Source organism: Passer domesticus, unplaced genomic scaffold, assembly GCF_036417665.1.
Source record: "Passer domesticus isolate bPasDom1 unplaced genomic scaffold, bPasDom1.hap1 HAP1_SCAFFOLD_199, whole genome shotgun sequence".
Taxonomy (NCBI): domain Eukaryota; kingdom Metazoa; phylum Chordata; class Aves; order Passeriformes; family Passeridae; genus Passer; species Passer domesticus.
Window position 1 is genome coordinate 20,843 of NW_026989980.1, and position 21,428 is coordinate 42,270.

The 21,428-nt window shown below is 48.6% G+C and overlaps 1 long non-coding RNA gene across 3 annotated transcripts; it reads left to right on the plus strand.

Annotated features, from left to right (window-relative positions):
• Positions 1–4,017: 4,017 nt before the first annotated feature.
• Positions 4,018–21,191, plus strand: LOC135292095 (uncharacterized). 3 transcript variants are annotated; one of them, XR_010354633.1, is made up of 7 exons: positions 4,018–4,294; positions 17,021–17,092; positions 17,180–17,284; positions 17,725–17,832; positions 18,475–19,403; positions 20,032–20,197; positions 20,722–21,191. It is a non-coding gene; the product is annotated as an uncharacterized LOC135292095 (long non-coding RNA). The 3 variants fall into 3 exon arrangements; XR_010354632.1 differs by lacking the exon at positions 4,018–4,294 and adding an exon at positions 15,153–15,282 and having other exon boundaries at positions 16,861–17,092; XR_010354631.1 differs by lacking the exon at positions 4,018–4,294 and adding an exon at positions 15,153–15,282.
• The last annotated feature ends 237 nt before the right edge of the window (positions 21,192–21,428 follow it).

Here is a 21,428-nt window from a genome sequence, read left to right on the forward strand (position 1 = left end):
AACCTCTCACTTCCCCATCCTTTTCTATACAAAGTTATACAGGCAAGTGCATCCATATATCTCTATTTTCCTTGTCAATCTATCTATCTATCTATCTATCTATCTATCTATCTATCTATCTATCTATCATCTATCATATTAATCTATTGTGGTGTTGCATTTCATTCAAATGGTATGCTCTATCTTGAAAATGTACCCCTCAAAAATGTATGATTTATTCCAACCTGTGTTCCTCCCCTGAAGTCCCATGAATCTGCAATCCCATTGGCCCAAATCTTATTTCGTGCCCACTTTGAATTTCCCTCTTAAGCTGTGTGAGGAAGACCAGATTCTCTCATGGCCCATCTCTCCCCTAGGCTCGCCCTCTCTCCCCCTTCCTTTTGCCTTTCCCCCTTCTCCCTCTGAAACCATGTTACTCCCGGGGCTGGGACCCCCAATAAACCCTCATCTAATCAGCACCCTCAGAAGCCGTGTGGAGTCTCCTTGCGTGCCTGCTGCTGCCAGCGAACTCACAGCCCAGGGGGCCCTCCGGGGACTCCCCGGGGAACCCCCCCCCCCCCAAACAAACTGCTACAATCTATGAAATGTTTCTGTGATTTCCTTCTTGCTAGACATATGCAGGCTTGTTTAGATTGACTGTGAACCAAAATCCTGCAAAGCTGGAAAATGACTGGTGGCCATCACTCTGATTTCCTTAAAAGCCATTTTTCATTCTAATTTTTTCATCTATGGTGGCTGGTAAATACCTGTCTTCCTTAAGCTATGTGCTGGCAATACTGGAGGTAGAAAATAACATAATGCTGCATAGTTTAGATACTTGATAGTTTCCTTGTGAAATTTTATGGCAGTATCTCCTGCCCCAAAACTAAAGCAGCAGGTCAGCTACTGAGCACAACTTACTGCATAGCTGCAGCTCATGTTTCTACAGTGGAAGTGGCTTTTTGTTTTTCTGCATGGGTATGAAACACTACCAATTGAAAGGCCGTTTACAGAGCAAAGAGCCTTGTTAACTGTTGCCTGGATTTTGGGAAGGTGGTAGCTGTTAGATCAATACCCAGTAAACTGCCGAAATTAATTTTTGTGACTACTCTCTTGTGATTTTGGCCTGGCTTCTTTAGGAGGTTCAATTTTCATTAGAAATGGCACAGTGGAGCCAGTGCTGCCTCAGGACAGGTGGAGCTGGGACAAATGGCTCATTGATTTTGATCTCAACAAAAAGCCACCTGAGCTCCTCATGACAGCAACCCCACGGACTGGAAATGGATCCATTAAAACTAACTCTTCACAGAGCTTTTAACTCGAAGCTCTGACACATGGAGCTTGCTCAGTTCTGCCATGGAGGAAGGGAGTTTGAAGACAAAGAGGTTTAGCAAGGAGATCCATGTACAACAAAAGTGCTTCTATTTTAGCAAATGAAGTATCTTAGATGTGAAACTTCATCCGTACTCCAGTCTTATCCTTCCATTTACCCAAATTCTCTGTCTTAAATCCTTTGTCAGTAGGAAAATATGACAGGGAAGTGTAGATCCTCCTTTCCTTCGTGAGCTGGGCAGCTTGTAACCTTGTCTTCTCCGACAAACAGGAGCAGACAAATGGGAATTTTGTCATGAAACCATACTTGGGAAAGTTTGCCCTGTGTTTGTTTTTGTCCCAAAGTAACTGAGATTCATCGGAGTATTTACAAGCCCTAAAGGATGGATTTATTTTGCTTGCTAGAATTTTGATTTTTTTAGACCTTTTCTGCTGCAGAAGAGCCTGGCACTTGCAGAACTCTTACCCCATGCACTTCTCCAGTGCTTCTTGCAGAGAATCATGTGTTGTGAATGAAACTTTCACAGTTGACTTCTGCCTCCTTTCCTGCCACTGTTTTGTTCTTTTCCCATTTATAAGGACACAGGTGAACTAGAAATGTTGTGGTCAGATGTGCTCTGTGGCTGCTCTGTGCTCAGAGGAGCTCTCCTGGATGTACAGCTTAGCATCTCCCTCTTTAAAGGGCTGCCCGGCTTCCTCCTGTCCCATCTCGTGGGTCCATCTTTTCATTCCCTTTTAATTTAAAATACTTCCACAATTTAATATTAAATGCTAGGTAAAAAAATCCAGTGGCACTCCCAGATAGAAAAAAATATGTTGTGTGTAACCCAGAGGAGGAATTCTGCTGGCAAAGTGATGGCTTTCCACTGAAGTGGATCAAACAGGTGCTCAGTTGGATGCTGGTGCTGAAGTACTTTTCTTGTGGCTTGAGTGTCTCATGGCAACAGCCTGAGATTTTAATAGCAGAAAGAAGGGATTTCCTGCTAATTTTCCTCTGAGAACTGTCACCTGTACAATCTTTTCCAGCCTCATGTAGTCTGACCTGTAACTGCTCCAAAGCCTGGTTAATTTTTTTAATGCTTTTGAAATTTTTGGTCCCATTTGCAGAGAACAGGAGGGTGCTGGCTATTTTTTTTCAGGTGCAGTGTATTTTTACTGGGGGCGGGACTGGCTTTAGTTTTACCTTCCCAGCATCAGCTGCACTGATGCTGGGAAGTTACTCTCTCTTATTCCAGTTACTCTCCAGGCTGGTACGTGCAACCCCAGTGGCAGCAGTGGTAGATTGAACTGTGCCTGGGCTGGGTTGGGAGGGGAATAATCCTACTGCATCCATGATTTTCCCTCCTGGGCACCTGCAGCAGGCAGAGCTGTGCCCTCCCACTGAGGCTGCCTCAGCCAGGAATGCTTGCAAAATCCCCGTGCTCCTTTTGCACAGTTCTGTTTTCTCCCTGGCAGAAGCAGGGCTGGTATCTCCAGACCAGGGGACATGGTGAGACTGGGTGTTGCCATGGAACGTGGTGACGCTGGGTGTTGCCATGGGACAGGTGAGTCCTTGAAGGCACACACTTGTCCACTGAGCTTGGGGCCCCTATTTGGAGATCAGCTGCAGACGACTGGAAAAAAGAATGTGGCATCTCCCAGTTCAAACAAACAAACCAGAAAACTTTATTTTGAGGGATGAGGGGGCCAAACAACAGGGGTGGGTGCTCGTCTGGTCCTGCCCTGGTTTTCAGGCCGACTGTAGGGCTTTTTATCTCGCCGCTGCCGCCGCAAGACGTACCTCACACGAATTGGCCCGGATTGGGAGCGGGGCAAGATCCAGGGGGGTATGTATGGGGCTGTTTGTTTCCTGGATGACTGAGATTTCTGGGACAGCCTCAATGCCACCTGGCTGGTGGTACCAGCACTCTGGGCTGGACCATCCTCCAACCTGCGGTGCTTTGCCAGTGGGCTCTTGGGTGCCTGAGGATCCGTGTCTCCCCGTGGGTGGCCTCGCTTCAGGCCCTGCTTTCGGCAGGGCAAGCTGCTGCTGGTGACCAGCCCCACGGCCTGGGACCACCCTGACACCTCCTGAGGGGCTGGACCATCCTCCAACCTGCGGCGCTTTGCCAGTGGGCTCTTGGGTGCCTGAGGCTCCGTGTCTCCCCGTGGGTGGCCTCGCTTCAGGCCCTGCTTTCGGCAGGGCAAGCTGCTGCTGGTGACCAGCCCCACGGCCTGGGACTGCCCTGACACCGCCTGAGGGGCGGTGCTGGGGCTGCTGGTCTCAGCACGCAGCAGTGGCACGCGGTTGAGCCGGATGCGTTTTCCTTTCTGGCTGCCCGAGTCTTGTGCTTGCTGTCTCCATGAACGGCGACGAGCCTGGTCCGGCCTGGCATGTCCGGAGAGGCAGCTGCCGCTCTCTGCGTCTGCCTCTGCCCGGTGACACGGTGTGCATTGGGGAGAGAGAGAGAGGGCAGGGGGAGTGAGCACCTTGTAGAGCTCAGGAAATGTCCCTGCAGCATTGTCCCCAAGGCCCTGCTGGCTGGCTAAAGGGCAGGGGAAGTGCCGGTGCCCACAGCCCAGCCTGGCTCCTCTGGCCCATGAGAGGAGGGCCTCTACTCTGGGGTGATTCTGTGGATCTCCTGTTTCCCCTTTCTGCTGCTCTTGGCCGCTCCCCCTCTGCCATCTGTGGGGAGGGAGACTTGGCTCTCACCTCGCTCCTTGCCAGGGGGACGCTTCTTAGCAGCGTTCTGCTGCACCATTGTGGGTACGGAGGAATGCCTGGACGGTCTGTGCCACAGCACTGCCGGCCTTTCTCCTCCTGACAAAGCCTTCCAATCCTTCCTTGAGTGAAGAGAGATGTCTCAGAGACACCAAAACTCGCTCAGCAGCCTTGGGCAAGCTCCCTCTCGGGATCCTGTCCTCAGCTCTGAGTGCAATGTTGATGTACAGCAACGGTTATACCTCAGGCCTCCCTGGAGATGTGCCCGTGACCTCACAATCGGTGAGTTCTGCGTGCCCCACTCCCCTCACTTGGGGACGGTGTCCTTGTGGGTGCTGGCTGGGACTTTGTCCATGTCAGGCATGGCTGTGGTGGGAAGAGGAGAAATGGGAACAGGTCCATCAACAGGTTTATGGGCTTGAGTAGGCTCAGGTCTTACTACAGGTCATCAGTGATGATTGTTCCCCCCACCACAGCACCCAGGGGACCTTGTAAAGTCTGAAGACTTTGCTTATTTTTAGGCCTCTCATGTTAAAAGAATTCCATGCTGGGCCTGTGTTACATAATTTTCTCAAAAAAATTGTCCAGTTAGACCAAGCTGAAAAGTAGTTCTTTTACTGTGGTAGGTTTAGGAAGGAACACAGATGTCGACTAAAAATCAGTCATTCCTAAGAAAGCGGAACTGTCATTATCAAAGAATTATGGATGTTGAATAGCTTAAATGTACAAAATAACATGAAACTAAAGTTGAAGCAGGTTATTACTTACAGTCTAATTCAGAGCCCCTTGAAGTATGTCAAAAAGAAGCTTTGACTTCAGTGCTCTTTGCATCTGACTTAATTCCACAAATTGGAAACAATGTTTTGGTCAAGCTTTTTTTAATTTTTTTTAACAATTTAATATATGTCAAAAACTCCTAAGGTTCACTACATTTGCCTATGGAGTATTTTTGATTTCCAGTGTTTTCTTATTCCCATGTTGGGTTGTTGTTGCTGGGTTTTTTGCCTTTTTTTAAATTTTATTTTCCAGTCTAAAATAAAAATCTGCTGTATTTAAGTTTTTGATCCTGTATGATAATGAAGACTAAACTATCCCATTTCAGTTACTTTTCAAAATAAATATGTGGATGAAAGTAGGTAAAATCTACTTAACAATATGATTATATTCACATGAGGGTCTGAAAAAAATAAGTACTTTTTTCTTATCTGTTAGCTCACATAATTAGTTGTTAGAGCACTCTTGGAAAAAGAGCTATGGGAGTAAAAGCAGTGGAGCTAAAAAAGTGCAGCTAATGTAAGGCAATGGTTGTAGTGCAAAGATGCCAGAGAATATAATAAAAAATATCTGTTGTGATCTAAATTTAGCATTATTAGAGTCTGGGGAAAACTATGGCTGAGAAGTCATTAGGGCAAGAACAAAGGTTAGTGCTGCAGAGAAGAGAGCTGATGCCAAGCTGAAGACACTGTTATTTACAGATGATTCAGATCTGCCTATCAGTTCAGAAAATTGCCCTCTAAAAATGGAAACCATCATCATATTAAACTTCACATGGAAACAAGAACCACAGCATGTGGACTGGCCTTTCTCCTCGTGTTGTCTATGTATAAATATCTATTTAGCAGTGGGCAACTGGGCTGCCTCTGTGTGGTGGGGATGATGGGGTAGTAGTTTGTGGAAGGTAGCTGGGACAAACTTTAGGAGAGGTAAAGGACAAGTACCCACAGCCAAAGAATATGGTCAATGAAACACTTGTGGTTTTGTCATGAAGAGTAAATTTTAAGGAATTAAACACTTGTGGTTTTACCATGAAGAGTAAATTTTCTTAGTGTAAAGTCATCTTTTTATCATAGACTGTTGAATTTTAAGCAGTGTATGTGGCTGTAATGCAGCTCTCAACGTCAAAATTTTGGAAAATTTCAGAGTATGGTATGTCTTTAGGTCCATGGTTTTCATGTGCCTTCACTTGCTATGAGGGGTTTATCCAAACCCCAGGTTCAGATAGTATCCAGCTTGTTCCAGATGTCCTGCACTTTTGTTTCATGGGCACATAGATAATAAAAAAGTTATCAGTTTCTTTATGCCTTTTAACTGTTGTTGTTAGCCAAGGACATGGTGTACATTTTTGTGAAAGCATTTTAAAACCAGATGAAATTGTTTTTAATTCAGAGGTTTTTCAGAAATATTTTCAATGATACACATTATAGCATACAATCAGTGCACTGGAATTTGGATTAACTTAAATAAGATCAAGTGAATATATCAGCAATCTTCCACAAAATAATTAAGAAGTAACTGTGTACTGCATATGACTTTTAAATATCTTTAAATATCTGATGACTATTGCAATTGTGTTGTGGTGCAGGGTTCATTTGGTTTCTTCCGTTTCCCCCTAAAGTTATAACGGTTCGGTCCTAGGGTTCCCCCCCCCCCACCCCCCCTGGCAGCCCCTCCTTTTGAGAGTGTCAGTTTTTTGTCTCCACCCCTGTTCCCCTGGTTACCCTCTGTCAATCCCTCCCTGAGTTCCTGTCCATCAGCCACTGTCCCTTTCCCTATTTCCAGAAAGTTCTCCCCTCCTCGGTGGGTGACTGGATCGGGAACAAGGGTCCCTCCCTGTCGCATTCCCTATTGGCGAGCCGGCATATTTGTCACGAGTTTGTTCCCTCCCAAGTTCTCTCTCATTGGTTGAAATGTTCTATGTTCCGTCCCTTTCTAATCGGCTGTACCCCTGCCTCGTGGTCCCGACTCGGCTGGCGTTCCCTGGAGACATTAAAGCACTCTGGACTTTGCCCTGATTCGGGTCCCTCTTTTCTACTTCGCCTTCTTGCTGATCACTGCTGCCTCCTGCTGAGGCGCTGCCCGGACGCCCCCGGCGCATCTGGGCAGTGCCCCCCCGGCTGTCAGTTGCTGTGCCACAGCTCGGCCGGTGCAGCCTCCTCCCCCGCCCGGGGGAGTAGAGAAAAAACCTCGGACAGCAACTCGGCACAATTGTACTTCAACTCGGATGAAACTTTGACAGATTTCAGTGCATGTTTTGCTTTTTTTTTTGATCTGGGCCAGAACTGTAGAGAAATGGAAGTCTGACCATGTGTGCACTTTGTGTGGAATGTATTGAGTGGTTGCAAACTTGTTTGAAGTCGTTGTTTTGGGGAACTAAATATATTTTTTTCCGTGTGTGTGAAAGTTACAGAAGAGTTACTGTCTAACACATAAAAATTCAAAGCTAGCCCTATAAATGGGTAAGAAATCACATGTCTCTCACAGCTTTCAAGAAGTGAACCTTTCTTTGGAAAAAGAGAACCAACAATAAGCTGTGCTTTTTATTAAAATTTCTTTTTATTTAATATCTCTCTCCATGTTTGTATACAATGTGTATAATTTAGTGGATTTTGTGGTCAAAACAATTGATATTGCCCCTATTTTCCTGCAGGTTTCTCTAAATATATATCCTCTTCAATGATTTTTTCCCTTTTAATAATCTTTATTTATGGTTCACATGAAAAACCAGCCACTGGGGAGTTGGGAACATGGTTTTTATTGTCTGGATGTTGTCAGTGATGGTGCACGGAAGCATAAAGGATCTTGAATTTTGTAAACCAAGGTAATTGTGCAGGAATCTTGATAACAAATTCTTGTTTTGACTAGTAAAGGATAGGTTATTAAATTCATCGTTGTAGTATCTAAAGCTTGCTCCAAAATGGGGTAATTTTTCATCTAAGGACCACTTTGAAGTACACTCTGCATGTTTTTTTTGAAGCATCCCTTAACAACAGAAAGTTACAGCTGGGATGATGTTTCACTGCTTTTTAAATAGATCCTCTATGCAAAACCTGAGGGCTGTAGTTGAGCTGAGCCCTGTTTTGCTTGGAACTTTTTTGCCCCCACAATTTCCCACAAAGTGAAGGTGGAGAAATTACTAACTTTTACTAAGAAAGATAATAGGTCTAATGGGCTCTTGTATATTATGGATTGATCAGTATACTCAAGCTGTAAAATTTTTGTATGAAAAATTAACAAGGACAGAACCTGTAGTCTGGACTCTGGAGGATACTGAACGGTTCCAAGACTTAAAGGCTCGATTGACGAAAACCCCAGTTTTGAGTCTGCCTAATTGAAGAAAACCATTTGATCTGTTTGTTAATGTTAATGAATGGATAGCATATGGAGTGATAACCCAAGGCTGGGGGGGAAGCAGGAAGCTGGTGGCTTATCTGTCAAAATTATTGGATGCGGTTGCAAGAGGGTGGCCAGCCTCTATTCAAGCTGTGGCAGCCACAGCTACCTTATTAGAAGACACTCCAAATCCTACATTAAATGGAAGGATTTCAGTACACACATCCCATTATTTGAGGACAGTGTTAAGCCAAAAACTCCTCAGTGGCTAACACACAGCTGAATCCTGAGGTATGAAATAACCCTAATGAATGTCAAGAATCTAGAGACTGTCACCTCAAAAGCTTGAAACCCTGCTCAATTCTTAACCGGGGAACCAAAAATGGAAAATTTAGATCATAATTGTATAGAGCTAATTGAGATGCAAACAAATGTAAGAGAAGAGCTAGAAGAAGACCCCTTACCATATGGAAGGATCCAGTATATAGATGGATCCTCCCAAACAGTAATGGGAAAATGGGCATCAGGATACGCCATTATTGAAGCAGAGGAAAACAAAGAAAAAGGGAAATTACCCTCAAATTGCTCTGCACAAACTGCGAGGTATATGCCCTAAAGAGAGGTTTTGATTTATTAGATGATATAGGGACAATCTACATGGATTCTCAATATGCCTTTGGGATAGCTCATACCTTTGGAAAAATCTGGCCAGAGAGGGCATACCTTAACTCAAAGGGGAAAAATCTGGCACATGAAAGTCTGATAGGGAAGCACTTGAATCCCTCAGAGGACCAAAAGAAATTGCCACAGTCCATATTAAAGGCTACTAAAAAGGGGATACCCCTGAAATCCAAGGAAACATATTAGCAGACCGGGCAGCCAAAAAAGCAGCCTTTGAAATGCTGGACTCAGTCATAGTCCTAAGGGTAAAAAAAGACCAGGGGAAAATAAAGGAAGAGGGGGTTCCAGTTTTCAAGGACAAGGAGCTAAAAGAAATAGAGCAAATGGGAGCAGTAAAAACAGGGGATGGAAAGTACTGGACCCCAGATGGATGATAAATATTCAACTGAATAATAACCAGGAAAGTGATGGAAGAGATATACCAATTAACTCACTGGGGAACACAATGAATATATGATCATTTCCTAAAATATTGCATGGGGACAGGAATATATGAAATGGCCAGATCCATCACAGGAGAATGTCTAACCTGCCAAAAAGTCAACAAAAAGGTAATGTGAAAAACAACTCCAGGAGGGAGGAAATTAGCCATAAGACCTTTCCAGAGTATTCAGGTTGATTTTACTGAATTTACTCCAGCCCCAGGGTATAAACACCTATTGGTCATACTTAACCACCTAACCCACTGGGTTGAAGTGTTCCCCACAAGAAACTCAAACTGTGACAAAAGTTCTCTTGGAAGAAATTCTTCTGAGATATGGGCTAGTAAATCTTACTGATTTGGACTGTGGCCCCCACTTTACATCCAGTGTTCTGCAACAAGTCATCAGGGCCCTGGGAATAAAGTGGGAGTTACACACCCCTTGGCACTCTCAGAGTTCTGGGAAGGGCGAGAGGGTGAATCAAACCTTAAAGCATATCTTAACAAAATTGGTCTTAGAAACCCAATAGAACTGGGTCAAATGTTTACATCTAGCCCTATTACAAATAAGAACAAGAGCCAGAACAGATCTAGGGGTCTCTCCTTATGAAATGCTGCTTGGGCTGCCTTTCTTGCTTACCCTGTACAGTACCTGGGAACATCTAGAAGGGGGCATGACAATGCAAAAATACTTAGAAACAGTAACAGCAACCCTGGAAGAACTAAGGGAAAAGGGACACCTTCCCCAAACTTCCCCACTGAACTGTAAAATACGTAGTATTAACCCAGGAGACTGGGTATTGATTAAATCATGGAAAACCTCTCCACTCACTGCTCGCTTTGAGGGCCCCTTCCAGGTGCTGCTTACAACAAACACCGCAGGAAGAACAAAGGAGCGGGGGTGAACACATGCAAGTCCAGTGAAGGGTCCAGTACAACCCCCAAATGAGGCAAGCAAATGGACTATAGGCAGCAGAGACAATAAAGACTTGAAATTGGTCCTGAGGAAAACAGCAAAAGAAGCGCAACCCTGAACACAACCCCCCACGGGAAGCATCTACATTGTTATCCTTAAATCCTTAAAGCTTGTTAATGTTTGTTATAGTACAAGGTCAAGTTTTGTTCAGCTAAGAATGACAATCAAAATAAGATCTCAGTTTCTGGTACTGTTCCATAGAGCACTCTCCTTGCAACCCTAATTGGGACCAAATTGAAGAAAGGGAGTCAGTACAATAAAGGTCATGGCAGAATGTCTCCAGAAGAAGGGAAAACCAGAAGTGGGAGGCAAGACTGGATTGGGAACTACCTCCAGGAAATACTCTCTGGGCACCGAGAAAACCCCTGTGGTTCGAGAGGTGAGGAGGCCAGCCCGTACCAGACTCCCACTGGTAGCAATGCTACTACTCACCCACTTTGGAGGAAGTGGAGGAAACACTTGTGAGAAGTGTTACTGTCCCTTGTATAGAGGAGATACAGTACGTGTACTCATCAGAGTACACACAGACATGAATCCCAAATGCATCGATCACTCCCAGTTAACAACCTGTAAAGAAGAAAATAAACTATATGGGCTGGCTAAAAATATTGCAAACCCAAGCCAGAGGATGTCAGGAGAGTGCCCTGTGAAAGAAAGATGGGTATGCTTTGAACAAGGAAGTGAAACCACAAGGAAAGTGATACATTCAAAGAGAAAGAAGTGCAATTGAAAAGACAAAGGGATAGAGAGGGACAAATATACAGAAATAATCTTTTTTATCAATATGGTACAAAAGAATTTAATTTGACTCATTGTTGAGTGTGCAGGGGGACACACTTAAGTGAAATTTGGCCATGGGACAGTATCAGTTTAGGTCCCCTAGACATTTTTAAATGGATTACATCAAGAAAAAGCACAGTGGTACCCAAAAGAAGGGAAGGTGAGTGGAAGCTTAAATCAACAACAACAGAGGAAGAGTTCAATAACATTAAAAAGTGTGTGCTGGATTGGCACGGCTAACAAATCAGCCATGGCATTGCCTTCTGCTAAAAAATCTGGAAGAGAAGAATGTGAGCGAATGTGCATTACAAAGTAAAGTTCTTGTTGAATGGAAAGAAGTAGGATTAACTTTTTAAGCAAACCGTATAACTGATCATCAGAAACTTCTTTCAGCAGAGATCCTTCTGCTCTTTCCACCACACCTGCAACCACCACCACCACACCTGTAAATTGAATCCGTTACTAAATTAAAAGGAAATGTGAATTTTGAAAAGACCCGTACAACTGCTGCTAACTCTGTAATCTGTGCAGAACCATCTACTTCCTCGGTATCTGATTCCCATTTTTTTGTCTCTGAATTTTGCCAAGCAATCACAGACCTTTTAGACTTCCCAGAACCGTCTGTAAAAAATGTGATTGCCTCGAGGGGTGCATTACTTCTTAAAGGCTTATGAATTAATTTTAAAGATGAACTTAATAGCTCATGTTTGGGACAATTGACTGAAATTTTTCCTGCAAAATTTTCCAAAGCAAATTGCATGACTTCTGAATTTTGAATTAACCATTCTAAATAGATGGATGTGACAGGCAGAAAGATTTCTGCAAAATCTTTTCCTGCAAGTGAAAGCATTCAAGATCTAGCCTTGATAATCAATTGTGAAATAATTTCAGGGCAAGTTGTTATAGTTTTACCCAATTGACGCGATAGGAAAACCCACTCTAAGATTATCAGATGGTCCTTCTTCTCTAGATCCCACTGGAATATCAAACCATGAAGCTGTGGACTCTCTCCTAGAACTGCAAACAAAAAAGACAGGTTAGGATTATACCGATGAGCCTGACGTGACTGGATGGCTCTCATCACTTTGTCCAAAGCATTTTGAGCTTCTTTGTTGAATTCTCGCGGTGAGTTTAAAGCTGTGTCTCCTCTCAACAAGTCTGCCAGAGGAGCCAAGTCCTGATTTGAAAGGCCTAGTAGTGGACGAAGCCAGTTCAGAGTCCCCACGAGCTGCTGCACTTCATTCCATTTCTTTGGATTTGTCCTTAGCTGGAGTGGCTGCGGGGTTACCGTTTGTTCTGTCATCCTGTATCCTAAATATTTCCAGGGAGGAAGTGTCTGTATTTTTTCCTTTGCTACAGCGAGTCCTGCTTTCTCCACTGCTGAGATGACCTGATCTGTTGTCTCCTGCATTGATGCTTGGTCCTTGGCTGCTACTAAAATATCTTCCATGTAATGTAATATGAGAGAATTTGGATATTGTGCACGAACTGAGGAAAGTATTTTTGCAACATACCACTGGCATATACTCGGGGAATTTCTCATTCCTTCTGGTAGAGAAAGCCAATGATATCTTTTCAAGGGTGCTTGCTGATTTATGGATAGGATGGAAAATGCAAATCTTGGTGCATCATCTGGATGCAAAGGAATATTGAAAAAACAGTCTTTTAAATCAATAACAGACAGCTTCCAATCTTTTGGAACCATAACAGGAGAGGGTAAACCTGGTTGTAAAGAACCCATTTCTTGAATCACTTCATTAACTTTTCTGAGATCCTGCAACAACCTCCACTTCCCACTGTTTGGCTTTTTGATTACATAAACTGGGGTGTTCCAGGGACTAGAAGTTGGAGTTAAGTGACCTTTGTTTAACTGTTCCTGTACCAACTGCTCTAAAGCAGCAAGTTTCTCTTTGGGTAAGGGCCACTGGCTGACCCAGACGGGTGTATTAGATATCCATGTCAGTTTTAAAGTGTTATGTCCATCAACAGCTTTTGTTAAAATCCAGTTTCTAACCTCACACCCCATTGCGACAAAATGCCCCGGCCCCAAAGGACAAAATCAGCTCCTACAACGAATGGTCTTGTGGTGGCAACACGACCTGCAGGCCCCTCAAATGTGCCTGAGTGGGAGCTTCGAGAGCTCTCACAGTGACCACCAATAGCTGTCAGCTGATCCAGCGCAGGCACCGTGGCCCAGTCCTGTGGCCATTCCGGTGCCAGATGCCGTCTGCTCCGGGATCTGTCAGGCCACTGAGGGTGATGGCTGCCCGAGGGGCTGCAGCACACAGGTGAGCTGAGGCCGCCCGCGGCTGATGAGCCTGGTCCAGGCCATGGCAGCTGTGCTGTTCTGGGACTCTGGTAGGAGGAAAGCTTGTGCTGTGGTCAGTCCTTTGGGTAAAAAGCATGGAGGGTCTGGACACAAAGCCAACACTGTAATTTCCTGTGAACAGGTGACAGAGAGCACAGCTGGAATGACATAAAAACCTTCTGCATGGGATCTGCTCACTCCCACGATGAGGAACTGACGTGGTTGTGGTTCAGGCCCCAGCTGTCCTGTGGGCACTGTGTGAGCAATGGCATTGGTCAGCACCACTGGCTGGGCTGGGGACAGCTCCAGTCTGGCACCTGGGGACATTGTGGTCGGCAGTCCTGCACAGACGTGCTGCAGCTCTGACCGTGGTGGCCTGTGGTGCTCTCTGCCCCTGGTGCAGGGTTCCTGTGTCATGGCAGCCACTGCCCCGTGCCGGGCTGCACGTTTCCCGGCAGATGGCACGGACAGCCCTGTGCTGGGTGACAGCTGTTAGCACGTGACAGAAACCTCTGCATCCACTGTTTCTGGGCAGTGGCCTTCTGCGGGCCCCAGGACATCCCCTTTGAAATGACCTCTCTGGCCACACGAATGGCACGTGTCCCTTGGAGTCTGCTGGTTTTCAATTGCACCTCTGAATGCTCTTAGAGCCTCTGCTAGGGCTTGTGTTTGCATTTCTGCTGCTTTTTCCTGCTGCTTTGGGGTGTTTTCCTGAGCTGCTGTGATGGCACTGGCCAGCACCTCTGCCTGCATGGCTGCTGCAGGCTCAGGGGTGCCCAGGCGGTTCAAGCATCCACGAGCTGGGTCAGGCTGGGCTCAGGACCCTGTGGCAATGCACCTAATACTTTTTTGCAGCTCGGGTTTGCATTAGAAATTGCGAGCCATTTTAATAACTCTTGTCTGGCTCCGTCTATTGGAATTTGCTTTTCTAATGCCATTTTCAAACAGTCCAAAAACTTAATATAAGGCTCATCTATTCTGTGTTTTATTTCTGTGAAATCTAGTTCTGGTTTGTTGCCATCAGGAACCTGTAACAAAGCTGTTTTTGCTGCTTCTTTGATATCCTGTAATACTTGTTAATTGAGAGTCCGGGCTTGTGTTTGAGGATCTGTATGAGCTCCTTCACCTGAGAGCTGATCTATAGTCAAATTTGCAGTGGCTGGAGTTCCTGCATAACCTCCTAAAAGGTCATTTAACAAACGTTTCCATGCCAGTTCCCACAGAGAAAATTCCATTGGGGACAGCAGGGATGTGCAAAGCTGCTTTAAATTGTGTGGAGTAAATACATTTGCTGTAAAGGTGGCTTGTAAAAGACTACTGAAATATGCAGAATCGCTACCATACAAACGAGAGGCTCTGCAAATCTCTTTTAACTCAGCAAAACTGATCTGCTGCCAGCTCCCTCTCGGTGCAGGACCTGCTGTGCACCTCACAGGAAAAACTTTTAACTTTGATGCAATTCCCCACTCTCCTTCCTGAACTGCATCCTTTCTTATCCTCTGCCAGGTATCTGTGACTCCTTGTGTGTTAAACTCTTCCTTAGATTATTTGGAATTACATTGTGGAGCATAGGAATAATTTGTTTCTTGTTCCGGCAAGGTGTCTGACATGGGCGCCGCCATCTTGGACAGGGTGACTTCCGGGCATCACATCCGGTTCCCACGCTCGGCGGGGAGGGGGCGTGCCCTCCCGGGCTGTGGGCGGGGAGCAGGGGCGGGGACACCACCCAGGCTCCGCCCACAAAAGGGGCGTGTCCCTGCTCTGATGGGCAGGAGCTCAGGGAGGAGCCACGCAGGGACTGCTGGGAGCCCGAGGAGGAGGGTGAGCCACGCCCACGAAGGGCGGGGCTGGGCCGGGGCCATCATGGCGTCTGCCATGAACTCCTCTGTTCTCAGAGTGGACACAATCGGCTCGGCTTTTTTCCATTGTACTGCCAAAATTCACCGATTTCGAGCGCCAAAGGCAGCTTTTCAGAGGGAATACAGAGGACTTAGGTATGGCAGGGATTGTGAAAGATGTGGTTTGCAGAGGAGCCTGGCCAGTGCTGGTCTGCTCCCCTCTCTCCCAGGACGGGGGTGGGGAAGGGGGAGGGCAGCTGGCCTGGCCACCTCCCGGCCACTCCTCCGGGGTTTCTGGTTCTCGACTGGATTAAGGGAAGGCTTCTGGGTCCCCTCAGAACTCCTCTTTCTCCTCTCCTCCCGGTCCTGCTTTTGCTGCCTGCATTCTGCCCTGTCCCTGATCTTTGCTTGCTTGTGTGCATTCTTTGCTTGCTTTGCACTTTCCATTGTTACAAATTTTAAGACTGTCCTGAATATTGGACGCAGCTTTAAGTTGGACTTCTTATTCTTTTCCATGTTACGTAATTTCAGTCCGACCGAATCCCAGAAGTCTGGATCGAGTTTCTGAGACATGTCTGAATTTGGGAACTCTGTTAAGACCCATTTTACAAGCTTTTTAAGCTGTTTGTTGTCAAACTGAATATCTTGAATTTCTAACTTATAATTGAAATATGAAAAAAAATGCTGCTCAGCTAAAGACAACCGATTTCCCATGGTGGCACTCACCAGAGTTTTCCAGTTGTCCTTCTTGGTATGAAATTCTTCCCAGGTCCTGGGTCACAACAGTGACAAATCAGCTGAGCTGAGCGACAGAGTCCTCTGAGGCTGCGGTGCTGCTCCAGTCCCGTCTCCGATTACAGCCTCCTCTTCACCAGTATGAGGCTTTGATTCGAGATTCCCTCTCAATCTCAAATCCCTTCTTCTGGGTTTTCTATTTTAAAGGGACAAAAAACTCAGGTGCAGGCCTGCTCCCTCAAAAACACAAATACCAAGTAAAAATGTCCTATTTTGATGGAGGTAATCAAAAAATCCCTAGACCATCTTCCTCAATAGGAGAAATACTGTCCGGGCGCCACGTGCTGGGTTCTTTTTTCTGGGGCCAGGTGTTATAAACCTTCAAAAAGGGAACCCAGCACACCCAAGGATAGCTCAGCTATTACCTTTGGAGGCAAATAATGAGCAGGATGGCTTCTGCTGCAGTGTTAGAAACAAAAAGGTTTAATAAAAGGCAAAATAACAAACAGAAAAATCCGATGCAGGTACAGCAGTCTGCCACTGGTATAAACACCTTCACAAAAGCCCTTTGGTTCTTTTGTCCTCCCCTTTTCTACCTGATGGGTCAGGCGGGACTTTTTGGCTTCTATCCAGTTAGGTGACCCAGAGTTTTTACTGAAGCCTCTGGGGTCCTTTGAGGTGGCTTGTCACCTGATCTTTGGGAGAAACTTCTGGGCTTCATTCCTTTTTTGGGGGATAAAGGTTAGCTTTGCCACTCTGTAATTAGGGGGCACTCTCCTACATTCCTACATCCAAGGATGTTTCACAGGGCCTGAAAAGAGTCTGGAGTGTGACCAGGAGCCAGCCCAGAGCTCCCCAGGCTGCTGTGCAGCTTTGGCTTTATCCATTCACGTCCGACTCCCACAAACTTACCCGACCCCATTGCAGTGCCCAGTTCCCTGAGGCAGAAGGGGACTCCAGCACACCATGGAGATGAGTCTGATCTCTGCTCCCTTCTAGATGAGGTGTCTGGGAAGGCTTCTCCATTAGCTTGGCTGCATAAAGTGTTGGTCCTATCTGAGCCACCGTCAGGTATGTTCTCAGTGTGCCACCAAGGAATAATTGTTGTGAACCTGGCAGGAATCAGGTGACAGAAGCTTCTGTGGCTCTTGTGTTCCAGGTGTGTCTGCAGGGAGGACTTGTCTAGCTGCTTTGCTGATTCCTACACAAAAGCCCAGCTCCCATGGCAGGGGTGAGTAGTGTGTCCCTGATGACCCCACAGGCTGAGCCCTGCTTTTCTGGGATCCGTTCCTGGGAAATGGAACTCTGTTGCTCTAAGGTCCTCCGAGGGGAAAGAACAAAGCTACAGGACACCAGAAACCCCATGAGCCATCCAAAAACATGAGGCAAATGCTGAAAGAATTGCTGCAGGGAGGAGGACAAGGTGGGTGCATTTCCTTCATGCTTCCCCTGGGACTCAGCAGCCGGGGCCTTTGGCTGCACATCTGGACACGCCGTGCCCGGCACAGCGGGAAGGGATCCATGGCAGCCTCGCTGCCCCGCTGCTGCTTTCACGCCCTGCAGGGCTGTTTCCCAGGCTGACCTGGCTGCAGCTTCTGCCCAGCCTCTGCAGGAAGGCATTTGGCATCAGCTGACAGGGAGCCCAAACTGCACCACGAGCCAGAGATCCCCTGAAATTTCATAGTCTCCAGGATGATCACTAAGGGCGGGTGTTATCATGAAAGTGGACCCTGGCCTACCCAGAAAATTGTGTGGATTCCTGATCCTTAACCATGAATTTCACAAGTACTGGCTGCTGAAGGCACCACCTCCCCAGTGGGGAACAGCCCCACCTGATCCAGCCGTCCCTCTTCCTTTCTCCAGAAGTGGATGGAGAGGCTGGGCAGAAGGCGGCGTTTACCAGAGGAAGCAGTGGCTCCATGACAGCCTCTGCTGTAGGACTGGAGGCGATGCCAGGCACAGGCCCAGGAGGTAATTGCTGTGCCTCTGGGCCTGAGCCCTGCTGAGGCTTGAGCTGCTCTCTCTGCTGCCTGGAAGTGAGGGCACAACCCAGAGGAATTATCCCGAGCAGGCTCAGGGCACTGAGCAGTCCTGCTGGGGTCCCTCTATGGGAGACATGTCCTGAAACCTGGGAGTGACTGCACGGGGTGCCCATGGTGGGGAAAGGACAGAGGGGCAGAGCAAGGCTCCAGCGTGTCCTGAGAGGGCCTGGCTGGGTCCCCTTGGGCTGTGGGAGCTGTTCCGTGGGCAGATGGAGGAAGGGTGGCTGGGAGGACAGGCAGGAGGGAGTTTGCGAGGGATACTTGCAGCACTGCCTGCTGCAGTTCTCCCCAGGGATTCAAGGAGCATTTTCCTTGTGCGACTGAGAGAACCCCCACGGGCCCTGGGCTGCTCCAGGCACCTCTCCAGGGATGTTGCACAGGGCCTGCAAAGAGGATGGGGATTGACCATGAGCCTGCCCAGAGCTCCCCAGGCCCCTGAGCAGCTTTGGCCTTGTCCATTCACATCTGGCTCCCATGGCCTTACCTGACCTATATGCAGTGCCCAGTTCCCTGAGGCAGAAGGGGATCCCAGCACATCATGGAAATGGTTCTGATCTTTGCAAACTTCTAGGTTGGGAACAAGACATGGATTATCTGGGAAACCTGCTGGATTATGGCTTGAGACTCATGGGAAATCCTGGAGGCAAGTGCTCAATGTACCTTTCCTGAGAGAATACGCAGTGAGCAGGTGTCAAGAGCTCATACATTTGCCCTTTCACTTAAGATCATCTGAAGGTTGATGGAATATGGAAAATTTCCTCTGCTCCCTTCTGGAGCCCTGAGGGATCCCACAGGATCACTGTTAGTGGGAGGAAGGAGCATTTAGCTGTCCATCTTCCTCCTGTGCAATGCCCATGTGTCCTTCCATGTGTTCTGTGCAGCCACAGAGAAGAGCAGAGAGGGAAGGGGCTGGGCCCAGGGCTGTGCCCCAGGGCTGAGCCTTGTGGGCAGCCTGAGGATCTCCTGCAGTGCCACAGGAGCTCTTCTGTCCTGCCTTTCTTTGCAGCTGAACCTGCTGGTGAAGGTGGTGCAGCTTCCCAACCCACATCCAGGACTGAGCCTCTGGGAGATGCTGAGGGTAGGTCAAGGCCTTTCCCCTGGGAGAGCTGCCAGATCAGAGCCCAAAGCTGGGCCAGGGGGGCATCGCTGCAGGTGCCAGCACAGAACCATGCACGTGTGTGCCCTCGCCCTGCGCGATCCCCTCACCGCTCCTGCGGCTCAGGCATGGCAGCTGTTTGGAAACAGGGGAGCCCTGACCCTGCCCTGAAAGCCAAGACATTTTCTGAAACCTATCCCCATGTTTAACACGCATGACATCCTGAAGATGCCGGCACCCAAATCAGGAAGTCTTCCATCTAATCCAACTGTCCTTTTTCCTGTCTGAAGTGATGGGCCAAACATCTGTGCAGAAGGAGGCACATCCTGGAGGAAGCATTTCCCCATGGGTAGCCCCTGCTGCAGGAAGGAAGGCGATGCCAGACATGGGCACAGGCACAGCAGGTAATTGCTGTGCCGGGCTCAGCCCTGGCCGGGGCTGTGTGGCAGCAGCTCTTCCCCCAGGGCCTGCCCTTGCCCGGCCCGGCAGCAGCCAAAGCTGGTGGCGCCTCGGCTTCCAGGCCTCTGGAACTCGTTCAGAGCCCCGGGGAAACGGGACTGCTGCAGCAACGTCCCTGGCGCTGCAGCTGCTGCGGAGCTGGCCCTGAGTGCCCAGAGGCCCAAGGCACAGGAGCAGCCCCGAGCGGGAGCCCTGCCGCCAGCCCAGGGCCAGAGCCAGCCCTGGCTCCCGACTGGGCAGGGGCTGCACTGGGTCCTGACAGGGCCTGAGCCTGTTCCCTGGGGCTGGGGAAGCTGTCACGGGGCAGGGAGGGCCAGGGCTTGCAGTGGCTGCTCAGGGATGGCTTTGGCCCCTGTCCCTGGCAGCAGCCACTGCCCAAGCAGCTGCGCTGCCCCCGGGCTCTCCTCCCGGCCTGCTGGGCTTTGTTGGCTGGCACAGCCTGTGCCAAGGGCCGGCAAGGTGCCTGCAGGCCCCAGCTCTGGGGGAAACAGAGAATGTCCTGCCCATATCCACCGTGCTGCCAGCTCAGCAGTGCAGCACAGCAGGGGCTCACACTCCCCATTGCTCCCACAGATGCAGCCAGCACCACAACACGTCTTCCCCATGCCCAGGAAGGCCTCGGAAGTGTCTTCTATATGGGAACAGGCTGCTGGGCAGGGTTAATGGCAGCCCTGCTTCTGTTGGACCTTACTCTCATATTGTTCTGTGTCAGAATCTGGTGTAACTGGAAGAAGAAATGGTGAGTGGTCATCTTTCCCTGAAAGAGTTTCTTTTGAAAGTCTAATGTAGACAGTAAGCATTCCCACTGAGGCTGCATTGGTGCTGTGGCCAGTCCATGGTTGTCCAAATAACTCTGCTGAGGGTTCTGCTGCTGCCCAGTGCTTCCATTGGCCTCTCAATTGCTGGGCCTTGTCCTGGGGGCCCACTGGGGCAGCAGTCAGTGCTGGCTCCCACTGAGGCTGCCTGGCCAAGAGCAGCCCCAGGGGCACGCGGCAGAGGCAGAGGGAGGTGGGGAGGAGAAAGAGCAGGGCCGAGGTTGCCCTTGAAAGGCAGAGGCGCTCTGGGGCCCGCTCCTGGCCAGGGACCCTGCCCAGAGCCGTGCCCTGCTGGCCGGGGCCTTGAGGGGCAGCTGTCCAGCTGGGCCCAGCTGTGCCAGCAGCTCCAGCCGTGCTGGGGAGCCTTGCCAGCTCTGGGCCCTGCTGTGCACGAGGCTCCCTGTGTGCCACTGGCAGCTGGGGCCTCAGCCACCTCCTCTCTCCACAGGAGCACCTCTGGACAGGAGTTTAAAGACGGTGGCTGCACCTCACTCCCAGACAGTTTGAGCTGCTCCTCTGGCCGTCATAAGGGCCTGGACAGCCCTCTCACCTGTTCTGTGAAGGGAACCCAAGAACAGCCATCTACAAGGAAACCTCCTACTACCCTGTAGATCCCACTGCCACCTGCTCTCCCCATGGGTCTCCCCAAGATGACTTCATCCCTTTTTTGATCTCCCTGCATCCCATCCCAGCCAATTCTCAAGTTCTTCTGGAGACCCCAGGCCCAGCTGAGCACACTCCAGTCCCTCCTGAGACCAACACATCCCTTCCTCTGCCCCTCAGCTCCCTGGCCTTGCCCTCTAAACAACACTGGAGTTAAGCCCTGCTGCCCCGCCAGGGTAGGCGATGGCCCCTTCTTCTCTTGCACTACAGAGATGGAGCTGTCACCCCAGTGTCTGGAGGTAGCAGCAGCAAAGCCCACCCGGCAGCAGAACTGGCTGAGCTCCGTGCCCAGGGGCAGCTGGGAATGGCCATGGTGTGGGCAGGCAGGAGCCAGGCAGGGGCTGCTGTGCCCAGCGGCGGGGCCCCGAGGGGATGGGGGAGCCCGGGGGCAGGCAGCAGCATGGGGCTCCTGAGAACAAGTGACACTATTTTTCTTTGTTTTTCATTTTTAGAAATTTGACTTTTGAAAAAATATTTTAAAATTTATTTACT